General features: G+C 56.9%; 1 protein-coding gene and 1 pseudogene across 2 annotated transcripts in view; one reads left to right on the top strand and one right to left on the bottom strand.

Annotated features, from left to right (window-relative positions):
- PPP1R13L (protein phosphatase 1 regulatory subunit 13 like) overlaps positions 1–12,496 on the bottom strand; it is a 146,813-nt gene that overhangs the window by 123,115 nt on the left and 11,202 nt on the right. The window lies entirely within an intron of this gene.
- LOC101000374 lies at positions 22–7,128 on the top strand (annotated as a pseudogene).

Raw genomic sequence — 12,496 nt, 5'->3', positions numbered from 1 at the left:
AACGTGGAATTGTTGCTCAAGATGCAGCTCAGCTCCAGTGGCCACACCAAGACAGTTTAAGACCCAGAGAGAAACCGGGGAGGGGGGTTTGTGGTGGCTGGGGGCCTGGGTTTGAGTTCCCTGACCAGCAGGACGTGCTTGAACTTAGGGAAGTGAGGCTGGGAAGGGTTCGGGTTTGAGGAAGGAAGCTGAAGTTCCCTGGGGTGGGTGGCAGGAAGGGCTCTGACTCTAGGGCGGGGTTCTAGGACCGTGGCCGTCATGGCTGTCGAGGCCCAAGAAGAAGGATTCTGAACTGGGGACCCAAGGCTTGGAACGGGGTATGAAATCTATGTCTTGGGTATGCCTCCACCCCCAATCTTGCTCGGGCTCTAATCGCCTGGACGAAGAGCCCTGAGTTGTCTGGCCGACCTTTCACAGTATCCGACCGGGGCGTCCTGGATCGCCGCCAGCTCTATCTGACCACCTCGGCCCGGCCCGGGACTTTCGGTTCTATCCCAAGTAAGCCGGGCTCTCGCTCCTCACCGCCTCCTGCACAGCACTCGCCTTGGCCAGTACATGCCGAGCCTCTGGGCTGGCTCCCATTCTCTGACCTGGTGGTCTCAGCCTCGAATCCTGTAGCAGCAAGAACCAAAATTCAGGCCCCAGCCCCTCCCTCTTTTAGTACCCAGGAGGCCTTAGTGTCAACTCTCAGGTAGGGACAGGAAGCCTGCACAGGCGCTCAGGGGGATTCTGGATCTGAGGACTGGGCCTCCTTCGGTACTTGAGCCCCCAGATACTCCTTCCCAAGGAAGCGAAAGCCCGCGTTTCCTTCCGAAGGATGCGAAAGCGTAGTTTCCAGGACCTTAAGTACCTCGAGGACCCAGGAACACCGGCTACGCACGCTGGGTCCCGTCCTTCCTAAGGGGCCCTCGCCTGGAAATGCAGGAGTTTGGGTGTGCAGACTCCTTAGATCCCGAGGTCTGAACCTCGTCCCCAAGGATTCAGCTGTATCCTCACCATCCTGCCCTGCTCCCACAGGAGCTGTCCGGATACCCCCTCAAGGACTCCCTGACCTACTGGAGCTTCGAAGGGACTCCCTAACTCTGGGGTCACGACCCGCAGCGGCCGCCCTGTTCGCGCTCCTCCCGGCCGCCCCGATCGCCACACGGCGGGGTCCTGATGCTGGTTCAGGCATCCTACAGCCCCTCGCTGCACCCGCTCCGCCCGCTGGACCGCTTCCGCTAGCTGGAGGCGCCCTGGGGTGGCCCCCACTGGAGGCCCTTGCCGGGCATCCACAGCTTGCCGAAAGCCTACAACACCGAGAACTCCCGCTCCGGCAGCTTGAAGTCGGCGCTAGTGGGAGCCGGCCGGGCCCGCCCCACCCCGGACACGTCCTCTGGCCTCGCGGAGGAGCCAAGCTCCGGACCTCCGCCCACTACGCGGTGTCCGGACTTAGTTGGGCTACCACTCATTACGTCTACCGGCAATGTCGGGGCCGGACTACCCCAGACACGCACACTCAGCTGCGGCATCCCGGAGAAGGGACTAAGTCCAGATATTCTCCTCGAAGACTGTGGCCCCGCGGGCAGGACGCGCCCCCTGCGGGCATATTAGATAATGAGTTAAGTTACCTGGGACCCTTTGCATTTCAGGGACCGCTCCAGGCATCTAAGCAAAAAGAGAGGTAGGGTGGGCGGGGATTGCCTAGGAAAGTAGGTCTCTGGCTGCAGATCCTCGTTGGGAGGCATCTGGAGTCCAAGCAGCCCCGGCTGCCAAAGTCCACGAGGAGACCCTCATGGTCAGGCAAAGCTAAGTCCAGCCGCCCTCAGGGAGGTTGGACTATTAGGCATGAGAATGCACCTCCAAGTGGAGGGAAAGGAGTTGAGGCTTGCCAGTCCAGCACCTTTCTCAGGGGTCACGGCCTCCTTCTGGCTCCCAAGACCCTTTTACGATAGGCAGAGGCAGGTTTTCCTACACCCTCCGCCTGTGCCTCCAACATAGATAGACCTAGCACTGGACCACTGGAGTCTCAGAGGTCATTGCTTCACGTGGGTCTCCTGCCTCACTCGTGGCATGGACTGCTGAGAGGGCTGGGACCCCGCTGAGCAAACTCCTGTGCCTCCTGGCCTTGTGCACCTCTCACCCCCCGGGGTGTTAGTGTCGAGTTCACCCCAGCATCCTACCACCTCCTGGTGGCCTTGCCGCCCCCACAACCCGGAGGTATAAAGCCAGGAGTACCTTGGGCAGGGGCCTTTTAAGGATGGGAGGGCGCTCAGGGTAAGACTGCAGGGGCCTAGGCACCTTCCACCTCCTTCCAAGGCCATCACTGGCATGAGAAGGGGCAGACGCATGTGAGCTGTGGAAGGAGGCCTCTTTCAGGCGTGAGGCCCCAAGTAAAAACTTCAGGTAGAGGGCAAATCCTAGAGGTGGGGATCTAGAAATGTTGGGTAATCTCAGGTCCCTCTGGGGCTGTAGGGTGGCACAAGAGGCAGGTGTTTGGTGAATTGGGTCCTGACTAGGGAGATGCAGGAAGGGAACCTCTAGGTCGATTGCACAGTGGTGCTTGCCAGGAATGGGGAGGAGGCCCAGGGCACAGGAGGCTGCAGTCTCAGACTGGGAACAGGCTTAGTGTAAATGTCCTTGTCCCAGGGGCTGCTGCTGTGGCTGCTGCTGAGCATGGTGAGACACGGGCATCCAGAGACCGCTGCAGGCCTGCCCGCCCATGTGCCACCCTGAGAACGAGGGAGGGAGGGCCTGCCCCGTGTGCGTCACCACATCCAGCACCACCATCTGTGCAGGCTGCACTGCCCCACACCACTAATTTGGTGGGCCTTTGGGACCCAGGGCAGGTGCTGCTGCCTCAGGACTGAGTCTGGGAGGCAGCAGGGGAGGAAGGGGCGGTCTGCCCTGTCTAGGTCAGGGGAGCTGGGAATGGGTGGAGGCGGGAGACAGAGGAGCTTCCTGGACTCTCCTGGAGTCTACCTGGGGACCTTTAGGAACAGCAGGGAGGAGGTCAAGCCCGGAGAAACTAAACCCCAGAGCACATAACCTCCCCTATCACATCCCATCCCAGATGCAGGTGCTGCCAGGCGGTCCCTGCCGCCCATTGCCCCAGAGTGGTACTTCTGCTGAGTCTTGCTTGAGAGTCCATGTCAGCTCCCTAAGCTGCCCGCCTGGCGTGGACCCCGTGGTCTCCGTTCCCGTGGCTCTCAGCTGTCGCTGTGCACTCTGCCGCCCATAGCACCTCTGACTAATGGGGTCCCAGGACTCTACTGCTGACCTGCTGATGGCCCCCACCTCAGGCCTCCTCTTCCTCAAAGGACCTCCCCAGCCTCCAGAGTCCATCCCGACTCCTGGGACTAGCCCAGGCACCCGTTCCTCCCACCAAATAGAGCTGCTCCAGAAATCCTGCATCCTGGAGGGTGTCTTTCCCTGTGGACTCAGGGCAGCCACACATGCAGGGTGGGTCCAGCTTCAAAACCATTTTACAAAGTCCTTTTCTCAGATCTCATAGTAGATACAAGGTGGATGGCTGGACCCATTAGGCTCATGCCTGTCATCCAGGCACTTTAGGGAGACTAGGGTGGGATCTTAGGTCAGGAGATCCAGACCATCCAGCTAACATAGGTAAACCCGTCTAATACTAAAAATACAAAATTAGAGGCTGGGGAGTAAATTTGGTGGGTGCCTGTGGTCCCAGGTACTTGGGAGGCTGAGGGAAGACAGGAGAATGCGTGAACCCGGGGAGAGGGTATGCAGTGAGCGAGATGGGTGCCTCCTACCCAGGTCAGCTTGAGTCCACAGGGAGTGAGACTCCATCTCAACAACAACAAAAGAAAACAGGAATTTAGGGACAGGGGATGGCCTTACAGCTCAGGAGTGTCCATGGGTCTAGCCCAGCTACTGTGGGAGAAAGGGAAGGTCCATAAAACAGGTCAGTACAGTGCCTCCAGGGGCAGGGCCACCAAGAGCCTTCAAGGCCGAGAACTCCCTCTTCCTCCCACGCTCTAGAGGGTGCTGGGCAAGTACAGCTGGGGAATTAGAGGACCTGAATAGGATGAATGGGTGTAAAATTGGATCTCATCTCTTCCATTCTCCCTTCATCCTACCTCTCACTTCCCCTCCTCTCCTCCCCACCCTCATGTGCTTCCAATCCCAGTCCAGGGCCATCACCTGGGTAGAAAGGGGGCCTCATGGAGGGCAAACTCTTCAATCCCTGCATGTTCAGCTGGTTGTCCCCATACCCCCCACCTGCCTGTATACCCATGCCTGATCTTTCTTCCCTAAAATTTAGTTTTGCCTCCCTCCTCCTGGTATGGCTCAGGAGGAGACAGCAATGTGTCCTCCCACAGGGGCCCCAAAGAGTCACAGGACTCCCAGCCCAGAGCTCCGAGGTGGAAGGAAGAGGTGCTTTGAAGCAGGTCACAGTAACCATTGGCTGTTTTCCAGAGGTCTTCTCCCACCCTTTCCTGGGAACCACAGGCTTTGGAGATGTTGGCAGAGAGCTGCAGCTTGCTCGGCGCCTCCACCAGCCTCTTCACCCAGCCAGGTCCTTTGGTTTCACGGGAAAACTGACCTGTCTCAGGAAGGGGGCAGCGTTTACCTCCCTTACAGGGGCTGGCAGTTCACAAGAGTGAACTGGGGTCTCCTAGGATTCCAGGTTGTGGCCTTTCTCCAAATTGTGGAATGTGGCCAGGCATGGTGGCTTGAGTCTGTAGTCCCAGCTACTCAGGAGCCACAGCAGGAGGATTGCTTGATCCCAGCGGTTCAAGTGCAGCGGGGAAATATAGCGAGACCTGGTCTTAAAACAATTTGTTTCGGGCCGGGTGTGGTGGCTCACACCTGTAATCCCAGCCGTTTGGGAGGCCAAGGCAGGGGTATAGCTTGAGGTTGGGAGTTTGAGACCAGTCTGGACAACATGGTGAAACCCCACCTCTCCTAAAAATATAAAAATTAGCTGGGCATGGTGGCAGGTGTTTCTCATCCCAGCTATTCAGAAGGCTGAAGCAGGAGAATCACTTCAACCCAGGAGACAGATGTTGCAGTGAGCCAGGGTTGTGCCACCGCACTCCAGCCTGGCCAACAGAGTGAGACTCTGTCTCAAAAAAAAATAATAATAATTGATTGGAACATCCCCCAAGATGCAAGACTCACGGTTCCTCAGAGTTGTACAGGAAGGATGGCAGAATGCAGTTACCCAGACTTTAAGTCCCATCTCTTACATTTGTTGACTGTGTGACTGGACGCAAATCATTAATTTCTCTGAGCCTGTATTTCACGATCTGTTGCTATTAAGTAACAGTAGTTGAATATTTTTTATTTTTATTTGATTCTTATGATTCTTTTGAGATGGAGCTTCGTTCTTGTTGCCCAGGCTGGAGTCCAGTGGCGCGATCTTGGCTCACTGCGACTTCCGCCTCCTGGGTTCAAGTGATTCTCCTGCCTCAACCTCCCGAGTAGCTGGGATTATAGGTATGCACCACCACTACTGGGCATATTTTGTATTTTTAGTAGACATGGGGTTTCTCCATGTTGGTCAGGGTGGCCTGGAACACCTCACCTCAGTTGATCTTCCCACCTCAGCTTCCAACAATGCTGGGATTACACGCATGAGCCACCACGCCCAGCCTTATTTTTATTTTTGGACAGAGTGTCACTCTGTTGTCCAGGTGGGAGGGCCGTGGCACGATCTCGGCTCACTGCCATCTCCGCCTCCCAGGTTCAAGCGATTCTCCTGCCTCAGCCTCCCGAGAAGCTGGGATTACAGGTGCGTAGCACCACGCCCAGCTAATTTTGGTATTATTAGTAGAGATGGGGTTTCACCATGTTGGCCAGGCTGCTCTTAAACTCCTGACCTCAAGTGATCCACCCACCTCAGCCTCCCAAAGTGCTGGGATTACAGGTGTGAGGCACAGTGCCTGACTTGTAGTAGTTGAATAATTACTATTAATCTACAAGTTGGGCGTTACGCAAGTCCGATATATAGAGTCCTCCAAACTTCTACAGCAAGGGCTGCCCCACAATCCTGGCAGGCAAGCCTCCCCTGGGGTTCCCAACTTCTGTTCCCACTGAAGTTTTTATCCTCTTCTCTAATCCCAGCCTCCCTTACTCTGTCTCCATGTGCTGTGAGAGCTGGTCCCCCTCCCCCAGACTCCCTCCACATCCCCCTCATTTTCCTCCTCCCCAGTGTGTCAATGGATTCCTAATCCCCATCCTGGACATTGTCTCCTTTTCTTGCCCCAAAGTGGGACCTTCTTTTCCCCCAAGTGGTCCTGTCTAGGGGTGCTGCTCTTGAGCCCCCTCTGGTCTTCCTGCTGGAGACTGGGGCCTTTCGGGAGTTAGCAGGCACCCCGGCCAACCACAGCCAGTGTGGGGCAAGTGAAACTGCACTGGCGAGTCATCAGAGTGAACTGGCCGTGTGTGATGCAGTCAGCGGCTGGGTGACAGACCCCGGGACCGCTGTGGACTTGGGTGGTTTCGAAATGGAGGTGTTCGGGAAGGTGCCTATAGCTGGGGGCAATTCCCTCTGCCAGTACTTCTTTGTCACCCGCTTTGAGGCCCATAACTCTGAGGAAGGTGACCCGGGGACAGGTGGAGGGGGCTGCCAGGGTATGGACCAAAGGCACTGGTTGTCTGAGTGCAAGGCCAAGCAATCCTATGTGCGGGCATTGACTTCTGATGCCTAGGGCCGTGTGGGCTGGCGATAGATTTGAATTGACACTGCGTGTGTCTGTACACTCCTCAGCTGGACTCACCAGGACTGAGGCTTATACACAGGAACTGGTAAGGCAGAAAAAGAACAGAACTGGATGCTGAGAGACCTTAGGGATGGGCCAGCTGCTCTAAGGACCCCAGTTTGGGAACTCATCAAATGATCACAAAATCACAACTCTCTGAATTGGAGCTCAATCTCTGCAAGATGGGTGAAACCACATGGGGTTTTGAAGGTTGAATAGGAGTTCTCCTGGAGGAACTTGAAGGTAGTAATTATGATGCTGATGATAAGAATAACCACTATTTACTGAGTGTTTACTGTTTCTCAGTCCTAATACATAAGTCTTCGAATCAACTCTCGTGGATTTGATCATTGGTGGCCTTTGGTGTTAAGTGGCTGACTGCCCAGTCTCAGAGGACACCACCTTGCTCATCCTGGAGAGAGGGATGGTGAGACTCATTATGTAGGATGGAGGGAGGGAGGAGAAACTGAGATAGAGCAGAAGCAGATGGCCAGGAGGGGACCTTAGAAACGTGGTCACAGAGAGGCCTTTAAGTATCTGAAGTAGGATTCAAATAGAATCTTCTTGGTAAAATTAGGTACAGGGTTTGGCCCAAGATAATTCTGTTTGTTGAAGTGAGCCCCATCGTGAGAGTGGAAACCAAGGATCAGATAGAGAGAGTGAATGAAGGCTGGAGAGGTTCAGGCCCTGGGCAGAGTTGGGAGTCAGGTTTCCTGTGCCTGTCCCCATCTCCTGCCCTACATTGGGAAAGAAACAGTTACTAGTATTATCCAGAAGCAGTGAATTAGTTAAGCTGATGAGCTCATATGTAATCCCAGCAGCACTTTGGGAGGCCAGGGGGCAGGAGGTGAGATCTTTCCTGGAGTTATAAACATGGCTCTAGGGGTGGGAGACCTAGGAGTCTCTACTAAAGTTATAAAAGAAATTTGGCTGGGACATGGGTGGTGAGTTTTCTTTAGTCAAGAGCCTCCTGAAGGGTGAGACAGGAGAATCACTTGGACTGAGGCAAGAGGTTGCAGTGAGCTAAGACTCTATGACTGCACTCCAGGCTGGGCAGAAGGAGAGAGATTCCTCCACCTCAAAAAAAAAAAAAAAAAGTCCAGCTTAGTGGGGATGACGGGTTCTAGCTACTTCAGCGGCCCCTGGCTGGAATCAGGAAGGTCAGTGGTGCAGTGACAACGAGAAGCACCTTCTGGGGCCAGCAAAATCAAACAGAAGGTTCCAGGCCTGGAATGGGGAGGGAGGGAGTGAGTGGGATTCATAGGCCTGGCTGCAGAGAGAGGCCTCAGTTCCTCCTTAATCCTGAAGAATGGGCCAGTGTGGGATGGGGTTCTACCTTGGGGTTCCTACTGGAGGCAGAGGCCCAGCCAGGCCTAAAAAGCTCTTTTTTTTTTTTTTTTTTTTTTGGGATAGAGTCCTTGCTCATATGCACTTTAAGGCTAAGTGCAGTGCGCCATCTGAGCTCCTTTCATGAAACATTTCACCTCCCAGGTTCAAAGTGATTCCTCCTGCCTTAGCTGGGATTACAGAAGTCCTTTGGCATACACCATGCCATAAGCTAAGTGCTATGGTTTTAAAATTTGAGACAGGTTTGCCCACATTGAGCCAGGCTGGTCTCCCAAACACCTAAACCTCAGTTTAATCTGCCCACCTCAGCCTCTCAAAGAGATACTTTGGGATTACAGAGACCACTTTGTCCACTGACTAAAGCTCTTTATAGTGAAGAAATGACAAAGGAAGCCAAGGGGACCAGATAAAAGGTTCACAATGGCCCATACCACCTAATACCCATCCTCCCCACATAGTGCACCTTCCTCTTCCTTCCATATGTTCCATTCCACTCTTCCTTCCATTCAGTTACCTCCATTCCATATTTCCATGATCCACCCTCCTTCTTCCTCCTTCCTTCGTCCTCCCTTCTCCACTTCCTTCCATTCCTTTTCTTTCCACTTCTCTGTGGGTCCTTCCTCTTTGCCCACCCAGCCTACCCAGGTGGAACTTTTCCAGCAAATTAAAGGCAGGCAGGACAGCCGACGCCAGCGCTGACCCCTCCAGCACATGCGGGGAGGGTAGGGGAGCCCTGGGGATGTCTGGAAATCATTATCCCCAGGTGGGCAGGCCTGGCAGAGGGAGGAGCAGCCCGGAGCTTCTGGACCCTGGAGGAAAGAGGGGTGTTTCTCATGGATGTCTGGAGGTGCTCGGTGCAGTGCAGGGGTCTCCTTCTCTCTGGATCTCTGACATTCCCAGGTCTCTGTCCTTTCTGGGTCTCTGTCTCCCCATCTCCCTGGGTCTCTGAAATTCTGAACTTCTCCTTCCTCTTCTGCCCTCCTCTCTTTGAGTCTCCATCTCCCTCCCCCATGTTTCTCTGTGACCCTCTTGGGGTCCCAGTCCCTCTGTCTCTGGGTCTCCTCACTCCATCCAGCCACAAACCTGCAGGCCCTTGATTGGCTAGGTTCAGGATGGGCGGGTTCTGTCACCTGGGGCAACAGCAACAAGAAGCCAGCACCTGCTTGGCTACAGGGAGGGGGAGGAACCATGGCCAGTGGCACCCTGGCTCTGCGCTGTATGCCCCCCTCCGCCCCCCCCCGTGGTCTTCCATCTCTGCAACCAAGATGCCTGGATCCTGGCCCAACTGGCATCTCACCAACACCTGTGCTGCCCATCGCATTATCCCACCCATGCCCTTCCCCCCGCCCACGGTGCAGGTGAGTTGACCCTAGGCTGAAGCCCTGTGGGACCTGGGGACCCAGAAAGCTAGGTGCTGAGTAAAGGGGATTGGGAGACTGGACTCCTCTCTGAAGTAGGAGGTCCTGGAGCCCTGGGCTGAGAGAGGAGGCACCAGGGAAGCTGGATGCCAGGGATTGCAGAGGAAAGGGTTGGGGGCCGACTGGAAGAGGTCAGAGTTTGGGATGGGGGGTGTGATACCGACTCCTGAGTCTTTCTAGCTGATGTGCAGTGCCTACTCTCCAGTCCAGGGTCCCGGACCCTCTACCTCCGGCTACAAAGCAGGATTCTCGCATCTGGGCTTTCAACCAGGTCCTCAGCAGATGGGAGACAACCTCTGGCTCAGCCTCTGGCTTGGGCCTAGGTGGGCAAGCCCCAAGACGGGCCCTGCGCCCAGCCCAGAGCCCAGAGCCTGCAGACCCCAGGAGGACTGGGGGATCAAGGATTCAAGAGAAAAGGTAAGGTTTAGGGAGTGCCAGAGTCCGCAGGGGACAGGACGGGAGACTGCATTTGAGTCCCCTGCGCCTTCACAAGGGTCTCCAGGTCGCCTTTCTGCACCTCAGACGCCGTGGCTGGCGCCTCCCACTGACCACAAAATACCAGCGCAGCAAGAGGAGGGTGCAGTACACGGGCTCTTCCCACCCGGACACCCGCGCCCTCGAATACAAGTCGCAGACCACCACCGCCCAGCCCCTCACAAGTCCCAGACCACCACCGTCGGGGTCTGGGCCTCGAGGCCAGGCCAGAAGGACCAGGGGCTGGAAACTCATCTTCAGGGCTCCGAAGCTGCTGCGGAGATAGACAGCGGGCTGTGGATGGGAAGGAGACTACAATATTCTGAGACAGGGTCGGGTGGGAGCTGGGAGAGGTAATGTGAAATTGTTGCCTAAGATGCAGCTCAGCTCCAGTGGCCACACCAAGACGGTTTAAGACCGGGAGCGGAACCAGGGAGGTTGTTTTTTGTGGCTGGGGGCCTGGGTTTGAGTTCCTTGACCAGCAGGAGGTGCTTGGATTTAGGGAGGTGAAGCTGCAAAACGTTCCGGTTTGAGGAAGGAGGATGAAGTTCCCTGGCGTGGGTGGCAGGAAGGGCTCTGACTCTGGGGCGGGGTTCTAGGGCCGTGGCCTTCATGGCTGTCCAGGCCGAAGGAGAGGGATTCTGAACTCGGGACCCAGGGCTTGGAATGGGGTGTGAAATCTGTGTCTTGGGTATGCCTTATCCCACAATCTTGCTCAGGCTCTAATCACATGGACGAAGAACCCCGAGTTGTCTGGCGGCCTTTCACAGTATCCGACCGGGGCGTCCTGGACACAGCTCTATCTGACCACCTCGGCCTGGCCCGGGACTTTCGGTTCTATCCCACGTAAGCCGGGCTCTCGCTCCGCACCGCCTCCTGCACAGACCCCGCCTTGGCCGGTGCGCGCCGAGCCCCTGGGCTGGCTTCCATTCTCTGACCCGGTGGTCTCAGCCTCGAATCCTATAGCAGCAAGAACCAAAATTCAGGCCCCAGTCTCTCCCTCTTTTAGCACCCAGGAGTCCTTAGTGTCAACTCTCAGGAACGGCGGTAGGGACAGGAAGCCTGCACAGCGGGTCGAGGGGATTCTGGATTTGAGGGCAGGGCCTCTTTCCGTACTTGAGCCCCCACATACTCCTTCCCAAGGAAGCGAAAGCCCCCGTTTCCTTCCCTAGGATACGAAAGTTCTGTTTCCAGGACGTTAAGTACCTGGAGTACCCAGGAACGCAGGCTACGCGCACCCAGTCCCATCCTTCCTAAGGGGCCCTCGCCCGGAAATGCAGGAGTTTAGGTGTGCAGACTCCTTAGATCCCGAGGTCTGAACCTCGTCCCCAAGGATCCAGCTGTATCCTCACCATCCTGCCCTGCTCCCACAGTTCGGAGCTGTCTCTATACCCTCGCAAAGACTCCCTGATCTACTGGAGCTTCGAAGAGACGCCCTAACTCTGGGGTCACGACCCGCAGCTGCCACCCTGTCCGCGCTCCTCCCGGCCGCCCGGAGCGCCGCACCGCGGGACCCTGACTCTGGCTCAGGAATGCTACAGCCCCGCGCTGCAACCGCTCAGCCCGCTGCACCCGCTCCGCCCGCTGCGCCCCCTGCACCCGCTCCACCCGCAGCACCTGCTCCGCCCGCTGGACCGCTTCCGCCCGCTGGAGGCGCCCTGGGTGGCCCCCACTGTAAGCACTTGCCGGGCATCCACAGCGTGCCGAAAGCCTACAGCCCCCAGAACTCCCGCTCCGGCAGCTTGAAGTCGGCGCTAGTGGGAGCCGGCCGGGCCCGCCCCACCCCAGACACGTCCTCTGGCCTCGCGGAGGAGCCAAGCTCCGGACCTCCGCCCACTACGCGGTGTCCGGACCTAGGTGGTCTCCTACTCATTGCGTCTATCGGGAATGTGGGGGCCAGACTACCCCAGACACGCACACTCAGCTGCGGCTTCGCGAGGAAGGGACTAAGTTCAGATATTGTCCTTGGAGGCCCTGGCCCCGCGGGCAGGACGCGCCCCCTGCGGGCATATTAGATAATGAGTTAAGTTACCTGAACCACACGCATTTCCGGGGACCGCTCCGGGCATCCTAGCTTGAGGGTAGGGTGGGCGGAGGTCCCTAAGGGAGAGGTAGGTCTCTGGCTGAATCCCTCGTTGGGGGGCATCTGGGTCAAGCGGCTTCCCCGGCTGCAAAGTCACGGGGAGGCCCTCGCGGATTGGGCAGAAGCTAAGTCCGAAGCCGCGCCCCTCCTAGGAGGTTGGACTGTGGCGCATGAATGCCTTAAATGGAGGAGGGTTGAGGCTTCAGTCCAGCACCTTTCGCGGGTCGCGGCCTCCTCCTGGCTCCCAAGACCGCACGATAGGCAGAGGCAGGTTTTCCTACACCCTACTCCTGTGCCTCCAACGCCGACTAGACCCTAGCACTGGACGACTGAGTCTCTGAGGTCACTTCACCGTGGTCTTTGCCTCACTCTTGGCGCTGGACCACTGAGGGGAGAGGGCTGGGGCGCTCTGCTGAGCCACTCCTGTGCCTCCCTGGCCTTGTGCACCTCTCACCCCC

Source organism: Papio anubis, chromosome 20 (assembly GCF_008728515.1).
Source record: "Papio anubis isolate 15944 chromosome 20, Panubis1.0, whole genome shotgun sequence".
Lineage (NCBI taxonomy): Eukaryota > Metazoa > Chordata > Mammalia > Primates > Cercopithecidae > Papio > Papio anubis.
Note: the sequence above shows the minus strand (reverse complement) of the source record. Positions and strands in the feature narration are given on the sequence as shown.